Source organism: Meles meles, chromosome 6 (genome assembly GCF_922984935.1).
Source record: "Meles meles chromosome 6, mMelMel3.1 paternal haplotype, whole genome shotgun sequence".
Taxonomy (NCBI): Eukaryota; Metazoa; Chordata; class Mammalia; order Carnivora; family Mustelidae; genus Meles; species Meles meles.
In genome coordinates, this window is record NC_060071.1 from 65,153,705 (window position 1) to 65,166,416 (window position 12,712).

At 41.2% G+C, this 12,712-nt stretch overlaps 1 protein-coding gene across 1 annotated transcript in view; it reads left to right on the plus strand.

The window, feature by feature from the left end:
* The first annotated feature begins 223 nt into the window (after positions 1 to 223).
* The window catches only part of MGA (MAX dimerization protein MGA), a 174,784-nt gene continuing 162,295 nt past the window's right edge, over positions 224 to 12,712 (plus strand). The window contains exon 1 of the mRNA XM_046007127.1: positions 224 to 269. The gene's annotated coding sequence lies outside the window, so the exon portion shown is untranslated. The remainder of the gene's footprint in view (positions 270 to 12,712) is intronic.

Here is a 12,712-nt window from a genome sequence, read left to right on the forward strand (position 1 = left end):
CAGATGAACAAGTGGGGAAAGGGGCACTGAAAGTGCCTGTTATATGGAGTCACACTCCCATAATTACTCAAACTCCCAGCCCAAGAACCTGGCTTTCAAGGGGACATGAAAGGAATACCCCGGAGGTGAGAGCCAGGAAAACCGGAGAGGTGCTTTTCCCGGCATGCTCTGCAGCACACTGAGGGGCGCCAGACGTATCCCGGCGTGCATCGGGGAGCGCCCAAGGGCGATGGTTCCCGGCTCCTGGAGAGGCACGCGAAGTTAAACCGGTAGGTGTGAGCTTACTCAGTTTTGTGACCCAGCTTTCTCGTTTCCCCTTTCTGAATGTAACCCCAAAGCGGCAAAAAAGGAGGTTTTCTAACTACCCTCCTTTTCCGCGTGCGGACGACTTTCGGCGCCGCTTCGAGCACGGTGCCAGGTGATTAGCGGTTAGGGGCGGGCCTGAGATGAACACGTGATCAAACCTGGCAGCCAATGACTAAGCGGGTGGTCCGGCAGCGCGAGGATTCCGGGACCCGTGAGCGGAGCGGCGCGTGGGCCCGTTTCGGTCGGCCTTGGCAGGTACGCGCAGGCGCTTTGATTGCCACGCGCCCCGTTCGTGCCCACGCGTCCAGTGGCATGTACTTGGCGCGAGGTGTTAAGAGTCTGTTTGGGTGTTTTTGTGGGGGGGAGTGAAGGGGGGGGGGGCGTAGCGTCACGTGGACGCCACAGCCAATCGCGGACTGAGGCGCACCCACAGCTTTCCCCGGCGCCCCGGGGTGCGACGTGTTCAGTGAGGTTCGGCTCAGCCCTCACGGTCTGAGCGCTTTTTCGAAGCGCGTGTGCGGCCTGTAAAATCTGGCCACGGGTTTTCGTGGCGTCCTGCCCCGCTGTGAGCACGGACGACAAGTTCTCGGCAAAATGGCTGCTGGAAAGAGTCGCCTAGCAGGGGGAGCGCTGGGGCCGCGTGAAGGTCACATGACGAGGTTGGCAGCGCGTGCTGCTGGCGCGGGGAAGGGGGCGGGTGGTAGGGGAGAGGCGTGGCCAGTCACGTGCCGTCGACTGCGCAGACCTGTGGTTTTCTCCAGTGTCCTTGCTGCAGCGTGATCCGTCTGCTTTTGCTCCTCCCACCTCGAAGCGTGGCAGTCGTCGGCGAGAGGCTGTGTTGGTGTGGTGGAGTGAGCTGTGGTCTGAGAATTAGAGAACCTGGGGTCTAGGCCTTTGGCTACTTTTGTAATGAGCAAGTCCTTTTGCCGCTCTTGGTCTCCATATTCTCATTTGTGTTAGTTCGGTGTAAGTTTTTTTAAGGGCTCCCTGTGTTATGTGACCTCTAGTTAATCCCAGTGTCATGCAGATAACAAAAGAGGAACAAAATGAGACAAGCCCGTCTCCCCACAGAAAAAAGAAACCCACACTGTATTCCCCCCATCATTACAGTGATGTGGGAAACCTGGAGATAATTTCTTAGAATAATCTGGGGGTATCTGTCTATATTTATGGATCGCATTTATACTCTGCCTTTCCACTCTAGTTTGAAAACTGTTGTGGAGAGGACTCCTAGTCTCCATGTGTTTCCTGAATAGAAAGCAAGAGATAAATAGTATTAACTGTGGAATTGGGGGAACAAGCAGTTAGAGGAGATTTGCTGATGCTCTATAAGGCTGTGACTAAAAGGACCTAGAAGTTGTCCTCTCCACTGGGTGGCCAATATTTATAAACTTTTGAGGCTTCCTTGTCGCTGACCTTTGATGTTTTTCATGAGTTCCTGCTGCCAGCTCCAGCCATTCATTTTGTGAAGGGTTAGGGCTTTAGTGAAATGAAGCAGACATTGATTATGTATTTTTCATATCACTGCTTAACGTTTTTTGTGCTACCCTTTGATGTATCTTAAAGGGCCTTTGAATTTTGTGAGAGCACAATCTGGAGAGCATTTTTTGAGTAAGCATTACAACAGTAGTTACTTTTGAACAATTATGTTAAAATCTTTCTAGCTTATTATTTTATGTTTTAATTCATTTAGTTTTGTTAACAGATCTGTGAGGTAAGTACAATTATTTCCATTTTACCAAAGAGGAAAATAGAGACAGAGAGATTAAGTAACTTTAACTTGCATTAGCTCATATGGCTGATAATTTTACATAATTCCAACCATATTGCCTTTTGAAAATTTGGTAGAATGTTTCCAAAATTCATTTGGAAGAATGAATCTGTAAAGTAAGAAAAGTTTTGAAAGAGTAAAGTGTGTATGTATTTTGTGTGTGTGCAACTTCTACTAGTGAGTATACAAGTAAAGCTGTAATAAAACAATGAGTAGTAATTTTGGATTAGACAGAGCAGTGGTACAGAATAATAAATTTAGAAATATGTAAAGCTATTAAGTATTAGAAAGGTGGTTTTTCACACTAGTTGAGAGGATTTCAAAGTTATGTTGGAACAATTGGCTAACCATTTGAAAAGTAATAATAAAATGGAATCTTACCTTAAAATGCAGGTAAAATAAAGTCCAAGTGAATTAAATAAGTAGTTAAATATAAAATGTGAGGTCAGCAGGCACCTGGCTGACTCATTTGGTAGAGTATGCCACTCTTGAACTCAGGGTTGTAAATTTAAGCCCCATTTTGGGCATAGAGATTATTTAAAAATACAATCTTAAAAAAAAATGTGAAGCCAGAAAAGTTTAAAAAAATGGGTACACATTTTTCCAGTGTTGAAATGGGATGAGCTGTTCTAAGCATGACTGTAAAGGCAGAATCCATAAAGGCAGATATTGTTTGAATTACTGCATAAAACAACCTGTAATTGGCAAAAACATCATAAAGTTGAAAGAAATTTATTCTGTCAGTACTTAACATATTTATTGAGTGCTTACTATGTGCTAGGCAATTTTTCAGGTGTAGGTCATTCAGTGATGAGCAATGCCAGGCAGATTGTGGGGGAGGGGAATTTGCACCACGTGTTGTACTTAAAAGTTTAATGACTTTAATATCTAGTAGATGGGCTAAAGATATGTGAATAGGTAGATAACATACATAGAGAAATAAAAATAACCAGTAAAGATACAGATTATTTTTCGTTTATAAATAACATCCCCCCCCCCCAGTCTGGCACTTTTGACTTTTGTATATACATAATAAAGTATTAATACTGTAATGGCATAGGAGTGAGGAAATTGGCTCACTCATACACTGCTGTTCGTGGGTATTTACATGTGAACATCCTTCCTGAAGGATATTTTGGTTATATGTATTGAAAGCATTCAAAACCTGTATGCCCCTTGACTCAGCAGCTTTTCTTGGTTAAGGCGCTAATTCATAAGTTTGGAAAGATGTTTATTAAACAGTTGTTCTTGTAGTATTTTTTTGTAATACCTAAAACTTGGAAAAACTTAAATGTTAAGTAATAAGGGGTTGGTTAAATAAATATACTTGTTAAATAAATATACTTTTATAGAGGATAATTCCGTAGCTAGTAGGTATAATATAGATTTCTACTGATTACTTGGAAATCATATTATATTTTGTCAAGTAAAATGTGTAGGAAGATTGCATTTTTGTAGGACTGTACATACATGTCTAAAAATTTACATAAAAGTCTAAAATGGTATACTTCAAATGTAAACTAATGGTGATTTTATTTGAGTGGTAGGGTTTTTGGATGAATTTAATTAAAAAACAAACATTATTATTATTTTTAAAGATTTTATTTATTTATTTGACAGAGAGAGACAGATAGACAGCAAGGGAGGGAATACAAGCAGGGGGGTGTGGGAGAGGGAGAAGCAGGCTTCCTGCTGAGCAGGGATGTTGGGCTCCATTCCAGGATCCTGGGATCCTGACCTCAGTCAAAGGCAGACTCTTAATGACTGAGCCACCCAGGTGACCCCTTTTTTTTTTTTTCTCTTTAAGACTTTTATTTATTTGACAGAGAGATAGAACACAAGCAGGGGAAGCAGCAGGCAGAGGGAGAAGTAGGTTCCTGGCTGAGCAGGGAGCCTGATGTGGGATTTGATCCCAGGACCTTGGGATCATGACCTGAGCTGAAGACGGATGTCCAACCCACTGAGCCACCCAGGTGACCCTAATGTCCTTTTTCTATTCCAGGATCCCATCCAGGATACCACAATACGTCTTTTTGTTTTTTTAAATGTACTAATGCTGAGTGGCTTAGTTGTTAGGTGTCTGAGTGGCTTAGTTGTTAGGTATCTGCCTTGAGCTCAGGTCATGATCCCAGAGTCCTGGGATCAAGCCCTGCATCAGGCTCCCTGCTTAGTGGGGAGACTGCTTCTCTCTCTCCCTCTACCTGCTATTATGCCTGCTTGTAGACTTTCTTTTTCTCTCTCAAATAAATAAATAAATAAAATTTTTAAATGTATGAATGCTTTATTTTTATTTTTTTTTAAGTTTTATTTAAATTCCAGTTAGTTGGGGGTGTCTGGCTGGCTCATTTGGCAAAACATGCAACTCTTGATCTCGGGGTTGTGAGTTTGAGCCCCACAGTGGTTGTAGAGATTACTTAAAAATAAAATCTTAGGGCGCCTGGGTGGCTCAGTGGGTTAAAGCCTCTGGTCATGATCCCAGGGTCCTGGGATCGAGCCCCGCATCGGGCTCTCTGCTTAGCGGGGAGCCTGCTTCCTCCTCTCTGTCTCTCTGCCTGCCTCTCTACTTGTGATCTCTGTCTGTCAAATAGATAAATGAAATCTTTGAGAAAAAAAAAAAAATCTTTAAAAAAATTATTTTTTTATTAACATATATTATTAGCCCCAGGGGTACAGGTCTGTGAATTGCCAGGTTTACACACTTCACAGGACTCACCATAGCACATACTTTCCCCAATGTCCATACCTAGCCACCCTCCCCGTCTTTTTTTTTTTTTTTTTTTAAACAAGTACACTCCTTAATCCCCATAATTTATCCCCATCCCCCCACCTCCCTCCCTCCTGGTACTCATCAGCTTGTTCTCTATAGCTGGGAGTTTGTTTCTTGGCTTGCCTGCCCCCCCTTATTTTTCCCCCTTTGCTCATTTTTTCCCCTTAATATTTATTTAAGTAATTTCTATATCCAGGGTGGGGCTCAGACTCATCCCCGAGATCAAGAGTTGCATGCTCCACAGACTGAGCCAGCCAGACACCCCTCATTTGTTGTTTCTTAAATTCTGCATAAGAGTGAAATCATACAGTATTTGTCTTTCTCTGGCTTATTCCACTTAACATTCTACTCTCTAGCTGCATCCATGTTGTTGCAAATGGCAAGATTTCATTCTTCTTTTATGACTAATATTCCATGGTGTGTGTGTATAACACATCTTTATCCATTTATCAGTTAATGGATCCTTGGGCTGTTTCCATGATTTGGCTATTGTAGATAATGCTTCTATACTAATGCCCTATTAAAGGGTGAAATTTCATGGAAGAAGGTGTGAGGGAAGAAAAGGAAGTGAGGTAGGGAAAAAGTGAAAGCAAACAAGGGATGTGTTATCAAGATGGCTATAGCTTCATTGCAAACAAAGCTGGTTGCTTAATCTTCCAAGGCATCTCCAGAGAGTTCATATGAAGCCATTGCCTTTCAGAACTGTCTATTACACAGCCAGAATGCTTTTGGTAATTATGTCCCTTTGGGATCTTCTTGGTTATAATAGTTTCTCAGACTCTTTTTTGGCATATGAAAATTTATTATATCAGGTTTTCACCATTGAAACTTAGGGTCTTGTCTTTCCTTCTTGTCTTTGTGTAAGGCCAAAAGAGAGACATTGGTTACTTTGATAACCTTAAAGTGAACTCCAGGAATGTCACTGATAGCATGATCTTTACAACCAAATCAAACAATTAGAACCTCATCACGTTCCTGAATAAAATCCAGACAACCATCATTGGGTACAGAGACTGACTTTTTGCTATTCTTTTTTTTTTTTTTTAAGATTTTATTTATTTATTTGACACAGAGAGAGAAATCACAAGTAGGCAGAGCAGAAGGCAGAGAGAGAGGGGGAAGCAGACTCTCTGCTGAGCAGAGAGCCTGATGTGGGGTTCGATCCCAGAACTCTGAGATCATGATCTGAGCCGAAGGCAGAGGCTTAACCCATTGAGCCACCCAGGTGCCCCCTTTTTTTGCAATTCTTGATCAGCCGAACCCTGACACACTTCCTGATGGCAAAATTTGGCTGTTTGGCTTCAACCGCTACTTTTCCCAGCACAATTCCCTTTGCATGGGAAACGCCTCCAGAAGGGTTGGCCTTCAGGTCTGTGCCCAAATGTGCTTTCTTGTACTGTTTAACATGTCATCTCTGATCTCGGTGGCTACAGAACTTCCTTGCAGTATGAAGACTGCAGCGCTTGCTCATCCTGCCAGTGAAACGCGCCTGACAAAAGAGAGCTCTCAGACTTTACTTTTGATAACCTTGACAATTTTGAGGAGTACTGGTCAGTATTTTGTAACATGTCCCTCAGTTGGGATTTAATATTTTTCTCATTAGTAGACTGGGATTAGTGTATATACTATCAACATGACTTGTTGCTCTTGGTGTTGACCTTCATCACCTGCCTGTGAATTTGTTGTATAAATGTTTGCTTTTTTATGGTTTTCTTTTTCTTTACTTTTTTTTTGGTAAAAAGATTATTTATTTATTTAACATACACAGAGAGAGAGAGAGAGATATCACAAGTAGGCAGAGAGGCAGGCAGAGAGAGAGGGGGAAGCAGGCTCCTCGCTGAGTAGAGAGCCCGATGCAGGTCTGATCCCAGGACCCCGAGATCATGACCTGAGCCGAAGACAGAGGCATAACCCAGTGAGCTACCCAGGCGCCCCTTTATTTTTTCTTTACTTAAAAAAAAAAGGGACACCTGGGTGGCTCAGTGGGTTAAGCGGCTGCCTTCAGCTCAGGTCATGATCCCGGCGTCCTGGAATCAAGTCCCACATTGGGCTCCTTGCTCGGCAGGGAGCCTGATTCTCCCTCTGCCTCTGCCTGCCACTCTGTCTGCCTGTGCTCTCGCTCTCTTTCTCTCTCTCTGACAAATAAATAAATAAAATCTCTAAACACACACACACACACAAACCCCAAATAAACCCAGGAATGCCTGGGTGGCTCAGTTGGTTAAGTGTCTGCCTTTGTCTGTGGTTGTGATCCCAGTCGTGGGATCGAGTCCCACATTGGGCTTCTTGCTTAGTGGGGAGCCTGCTTCTCCGTCTGTCTGCTGCTCGCCCGCTCTCCTGCTTGTGCTCTCTCTCTGATAAATAAATAAGTAAAATCTTAAACCCCCAAACTTGGGTTACTTGCAATATAAAAAATATTTGTTACAACTTTCTTGGCATGTCAGTCTATCTTTATCAATAGCATTTATAATAAACAGTACATTGAAAATTCTGATTATATAGAAAGAGGATAATGGAAGTTATAGTCAAAGAAAAACAACTGGACAAGTTGCTGACAGGGCTAATTATAGGCAAGGAATTAAAGGCATTAGTATAGTATAGCTTGTTTTAACAGTCTTTAAACTGCTTTAGCTCTGTTCTAGGAAGAAAACCCTGGTAATCATGAATTAGATATAAATCCAAAAGTAGGGAAGCAAATTCAGTTATGTACAACAGGATAAAAATGTAAATAAGATAGATTAGACCAATTAGGCAAATTTGTTCATTCAACTACAAATAATTGAGGAGCCATGTTGGATGCCAGGTAGTGTACCAGGGCTTAGGATTGAGCAGTGATTGAGCAGTGAATAAGATAAAGTCCCTGTTCTCATGGAATTTACCCTCTAGTAAATAGACAATAAACTAATAAATAATATGATTTCAGATATTACTTAAGTGATGTGAAGAAAGTAGTATGAGAGGATAGTGAGTGGTATGGTAGGTTTGGTGGTTCTTTTAGATAGGTTGTCAGGTAAGGTTTCTCTGAGGTAGCCATTGAGCATAAAGAGACCTGAATGATAAGGAGTGTGTCAGGCCAATGTGGTGCATTTCAAGTGGTGAGAGAGAGTACTAATGCAAAGACTCTGGGGTGAGAATTGGGTTGCAATTTTCAAGGAAGCGAAAAAGGCTAGTGTCCTATAGTTTGGAGATTGCTGGGTAATAATTGGTTATGTTAGGAAATGATACTGGGTAGTTGGTGATCTCAGTTGGTATAGAGTCTGGTAGACTAGAAAGGCTTTGGATTGCATTCTAAGTGTGACGGGATTCACTGGATAGTTCTATGAAGAAAAATGATACAGTCACATTTAAGTTTTATTTATGTATTTATTTTAAAGGTTTTATTTATTTATTTGAGAGAGAAAGAGAGCATGAGCCAGGGGGAAGGAAGTGGAGCAGAGGGAGAGGGAGAAGCAGACTCACCATTGAGCAAGGAGCCTGATGTGGGACTCAATTCCAGGACCCTGCTATCCCGATCCGAGCTGAAGGCAGACGCCCAACTGACTGAGCCATCCCTTAGGCATCCCTAAGTTTTATTTTTTAAATTTGTCTTTTCAAAAGATCACTTTGAGTGCTGTAGAGACAAGAGAGGCTGTAGGAGACCATTTAGGAAGTCACTGGAATTGAAGGCAGAAGTATGGTGGCTTGGATCAGGGAGGCAGTGATGGAGGCAGTGAGAAGCGATCTGATTCAAGGTATATTTTGAAGGGAGATCCAATAGAATTTGCTGATAGCTTAGTTGGAGGTGAGGGAAAGAAGGAATTAAAGATGATAACAAGGATTTTAGCTAGAGTAACTGGTGCCACGCGCAGAGATGAAAACTGGAAGGAGCTAGATAGGGATTTAAATTGAAGAGTTTATTTATTTTTATTTTATTTATTTTTTAAAGATTTTATTTTTATTTATTTGAGAGAGGGAGAGGATGAGAGAGAGAGAGAAAGAGAATGAGAATGAGAGAGGAAATGTCAGAGGGAGAAACAGGCTCCCTGCCGAGCAGGGAGCCTAATGTGGGACTTGATCCTGCAACTCCAGGATCATCACCTGAGCTGAAGACAGTTGTTTAACCAACTGGTCCACCCCAGCGCCCCTTTTATTTATTTATTTAAAAAGATTTTTATTTATTTATTTGACAGACAGAGACCACAGTAGGCAGAGAGACAGGCAGAGAGAGAGAGGAGGAAGCAGGCTCCCCACTGAGTGGAGAGCCTGACGTGGGGCTCAATCCCAGGACTCTGGGATCATGACCTGAGCCGAAGGCAGAGGCTTTAACCCACTGAGCCACCCAGGCGCCCCCGCCTTTTATTTATTTTTAAAGACTTATTTTTAGAGAGAAAGAGTGGAAGAGTGGGCAGAGGGAGAGAATCTCAAGCAGACTGCCCACTGAGCGTGCAGGGGACGAGGGCATTTGGGGGAGAGGAAGAGAGAGCATCTCTGTCTCTCTCTCTCTCTCTTTCTTTCTTTTTAAAGAGAGAGCATATTAAGCAGTCTTGATCTCAGTGTCCCTGAGATCCTGACCTGAGCCAAAATCAAGAGTCAGATGCTTAACCTACTGAGCACCCCCCCAACCGGTGCCCCTAAAATGAAGTGTTTCATTGGTTGTTGGGTTTGAGATACCACTAGATATCTAGGAATAACCATTTAGTTAGCAGTTGACCGTTTAAGTCTGGAGCTCAGAAAAAGTCAGGGCTGTGCCTATAAGACACATTTGGGATATCATCAGTGTGTGGTGTTTTAAAACCATGGGTCTGGTAAGATGAGGAAGGAAGTAAAGAGGGTCAATGACTGAGCCCTGAGACTCAGTTGAAAGCATGGACAGAGGAATGGGTTACATTTAGATTTCTTTTGTATCTGCGTCAGCACAGTATTTAGAGCTGTGTCTATGTGGTATAATATGAAATCATGCCTTCGAGATGATTTTAATATGACCTAGGCTCTTGCTGTTATGTGAATGGATTCTTCAGGTTTTTGTTACTGTCTACCTCAAGATTTCTACTTTGTGTCCATTACCTGGGGGCATAAATTCCAACTTTCATAGCTTTCATACCAGACCCATCATTGTCTAACTCTACCCTACCTCTTTATCCTCTATTTGCCATGCCCAGTGTGCTCTGTTTGTGTACAGCTGTGTGTTTGCCAGGATATTCTTTTTCCCCCTCTTCTTGCTCTTTGCCTCAAACTCCTCCTCAAGTCTTCAGTGTCCAACTTAGATTTGGTATTTAATTTCCCCAAATTTTCACAGGTAGAAGTTGGCTCCTCACTGCATGGTACTTCCTCAGCTCTTTTGGTAATACTTTAATTTATAGCAGAATACAAAATCAGTTGATATTTTGACTGGTTTTCTTTTTCATTTGTTTCTCCAGTGCTTAGAATGTGGTAGATGTTCAACCATAATACTTTGAAAAAGTTTAGAAGTTTGTTTTTGCAGAGTAAATATTATACCTAGATCTTATACAATCATATGGACTTGTAGCTGAGATTTTTAGGATCTTTTTTAATGGTGAATTTTTGGTTTTAATGATATTCATTGTGATAGAATTTAGCTAGTACAAAGATGTCAGTTAGGGGTCTTAGTTCAGAGACATTTTAGGAATGTTTTAATCTCTAGGACTGAATAATGCTTATTTCATTGGAGGCAAGCTATTATAATAGATTTTTCCTTCACTTGCCTACTTTTCCACCCACCTTCTCAGTAGTCAGGAATTCTATTTTAACATTAGATGTGTACTTTGAGCTCTTTGCTGGAGAAGAAACCTAATGTAATAAATCCAGTAGAATCAGCAGTACTCACCCCAGGAATGTCATTTAAACTGTTGGGTAGAAGGAGGCTTAATGGTGTGAATTGTAGGTGTGAGGGGTTCAGTCTGTGAGCTCAAACTAGGATTAATTATTTTGTCATTCAATTGTAAGCATGTATTGAGCGCCTACTATATATGGGCACTCTGTGAGGTGCTGTGGGGGACACACAAAAGAAAAGACATGGTTCCCTGCACATGAATCCCCGACAATTTAGTGGAAGAACTGAAACAGAACATTAAAAGGAATTTAATCTTAACAAGCAGTGTATCATGAAGTGCAGAGTACTGTGGTATAAATCAAGGACTTTGCATTTCTTTAAACACATAATTATATTCTCAGGGTTATATGTAGTCTTATCTTGCATCAGTTTTCAACATTTTGACTTGATTTTCAAGCTGTGCATTTTCTTCTAACATTTTTACTTTCATTAAGATACTGATTTGGGGAGCCTGGGTGTCTCACTGGGTTAAGCCTCTGCCTTTGGCTCAGGTCATGATCTCAGGGTCCTGGGATTGAGCCTCGCATCGGGCTCTCTGCTCAGGAAGGAGCTTGCTTCCCTCTCTCTCTGCCTGCTGCTGTGCCTAATTGTGATCTCTCTCTGTCCAAAAAAAAAAAAAAAAAAAAAAAGATGAATTTGGCTATTTGTTCAATGTGATGAAAGCCCTATGTAGGAATGAGAGTGCCCTGCCAGAACTTGAATTCAAATATTTTATTCTTTCATGTCTGTAAATATGTATTGAAAATGTAGAATGTCATTTATCCTTTGCAAGTATGACAGAGGTATGCTTTCATAGTTTCACTATGTGTAGCTTTTCCTAGACATTTCTACCTAGGGGTGGGGAAGAAGAGTACAGAACATGAAAAACAAATGTGTACATATGAATAGGAGTTTAAAAATACTGAGTTTTGGGGGCGCCTGGGTGGCTCAGTGGGTTAAAGCCTCTGCCCTCAGCTCAGGTCATGATCTCAGGATTCTGGGATTGAGCCCCGCATTGGGCTCTCTGCTCAGCAGGGAGCCTGCTTCCCCTCCTCCTCTCTCTGTCTGCTTCTCTGCCTACTTGTGATCTCTGTCTGTCACATAAATAAATAAAAATTAAAAAACTGAGTTTTGCATTTGGGTTATTAAAACAGCTTTATAATTCGGATTTGAAGATTTGAAAAACATGGGTAAGCACAAAGAAAGAGATGACTTTTTTTTTTTTTTTTTTTTTTTTTTACGATTTTAAGTAATTTCTATATACATCATGGAGCCTGGAGTCACAATCGAGAATTATGTGTTTGAGCCATCCAGGTGCCCCAGGAGATAAAAATTTTTAATATGTTAACCTTTTTGGTATGCTTCTAGGCTTTTTTAAAATTTAAATTTTAGTTTTATTTTTTAAGGCCTTGTTTTTTAATGGGAAGTTTTGTTCTTTTAGTCCATGAATAGCTCAGATACCTTTAAAAGCAAGTGGATAATTGTCTTTACATGAAGTTTATCTGATCAGATTACTGTCTGCACAGTTCTTCAGTGGCTTCTCATAGTAAATGGAATCAAGTTGAGACAAGTTCAGGTTCCTTAGCTTAGCACATAAAGCCCATTACCTTATGGTCTGTATCATTTGCCATGTGTCTCCCTCATAGAGATCTTTGATTTAGCCATACTAAATGGACTACTTTCAGGCCTCTAAACAAGTGGTTGGCAGTCTTTTTCTGTAAAGGGCAAGCTAGTAAATATTTTAAGTTTTGTAGGCTTTATTTCTGTCATAACTATTCAACTCTGCTGTGGTGGCATGAAAACAGCTGTAGACATTATGTAAACAAATGATTATGGCTATGTTCCAGGGAAACTATTTATGGACACTGAAATTGGAATTCCATATAATTCTTGAATGTCATAAAATTTAATTTTAATTTTTTTTTTTTAGAAGTTTAAGCAATTTCTGCATCTGATGTGGGGCTCAAACCCAAGACCCTGAGATCAAGGGTCACATGCTCTTTCAACTGAGCCAAGCAGGACCCCTATTTTAACTTTTTTTCAACTTTAAATTTTAACT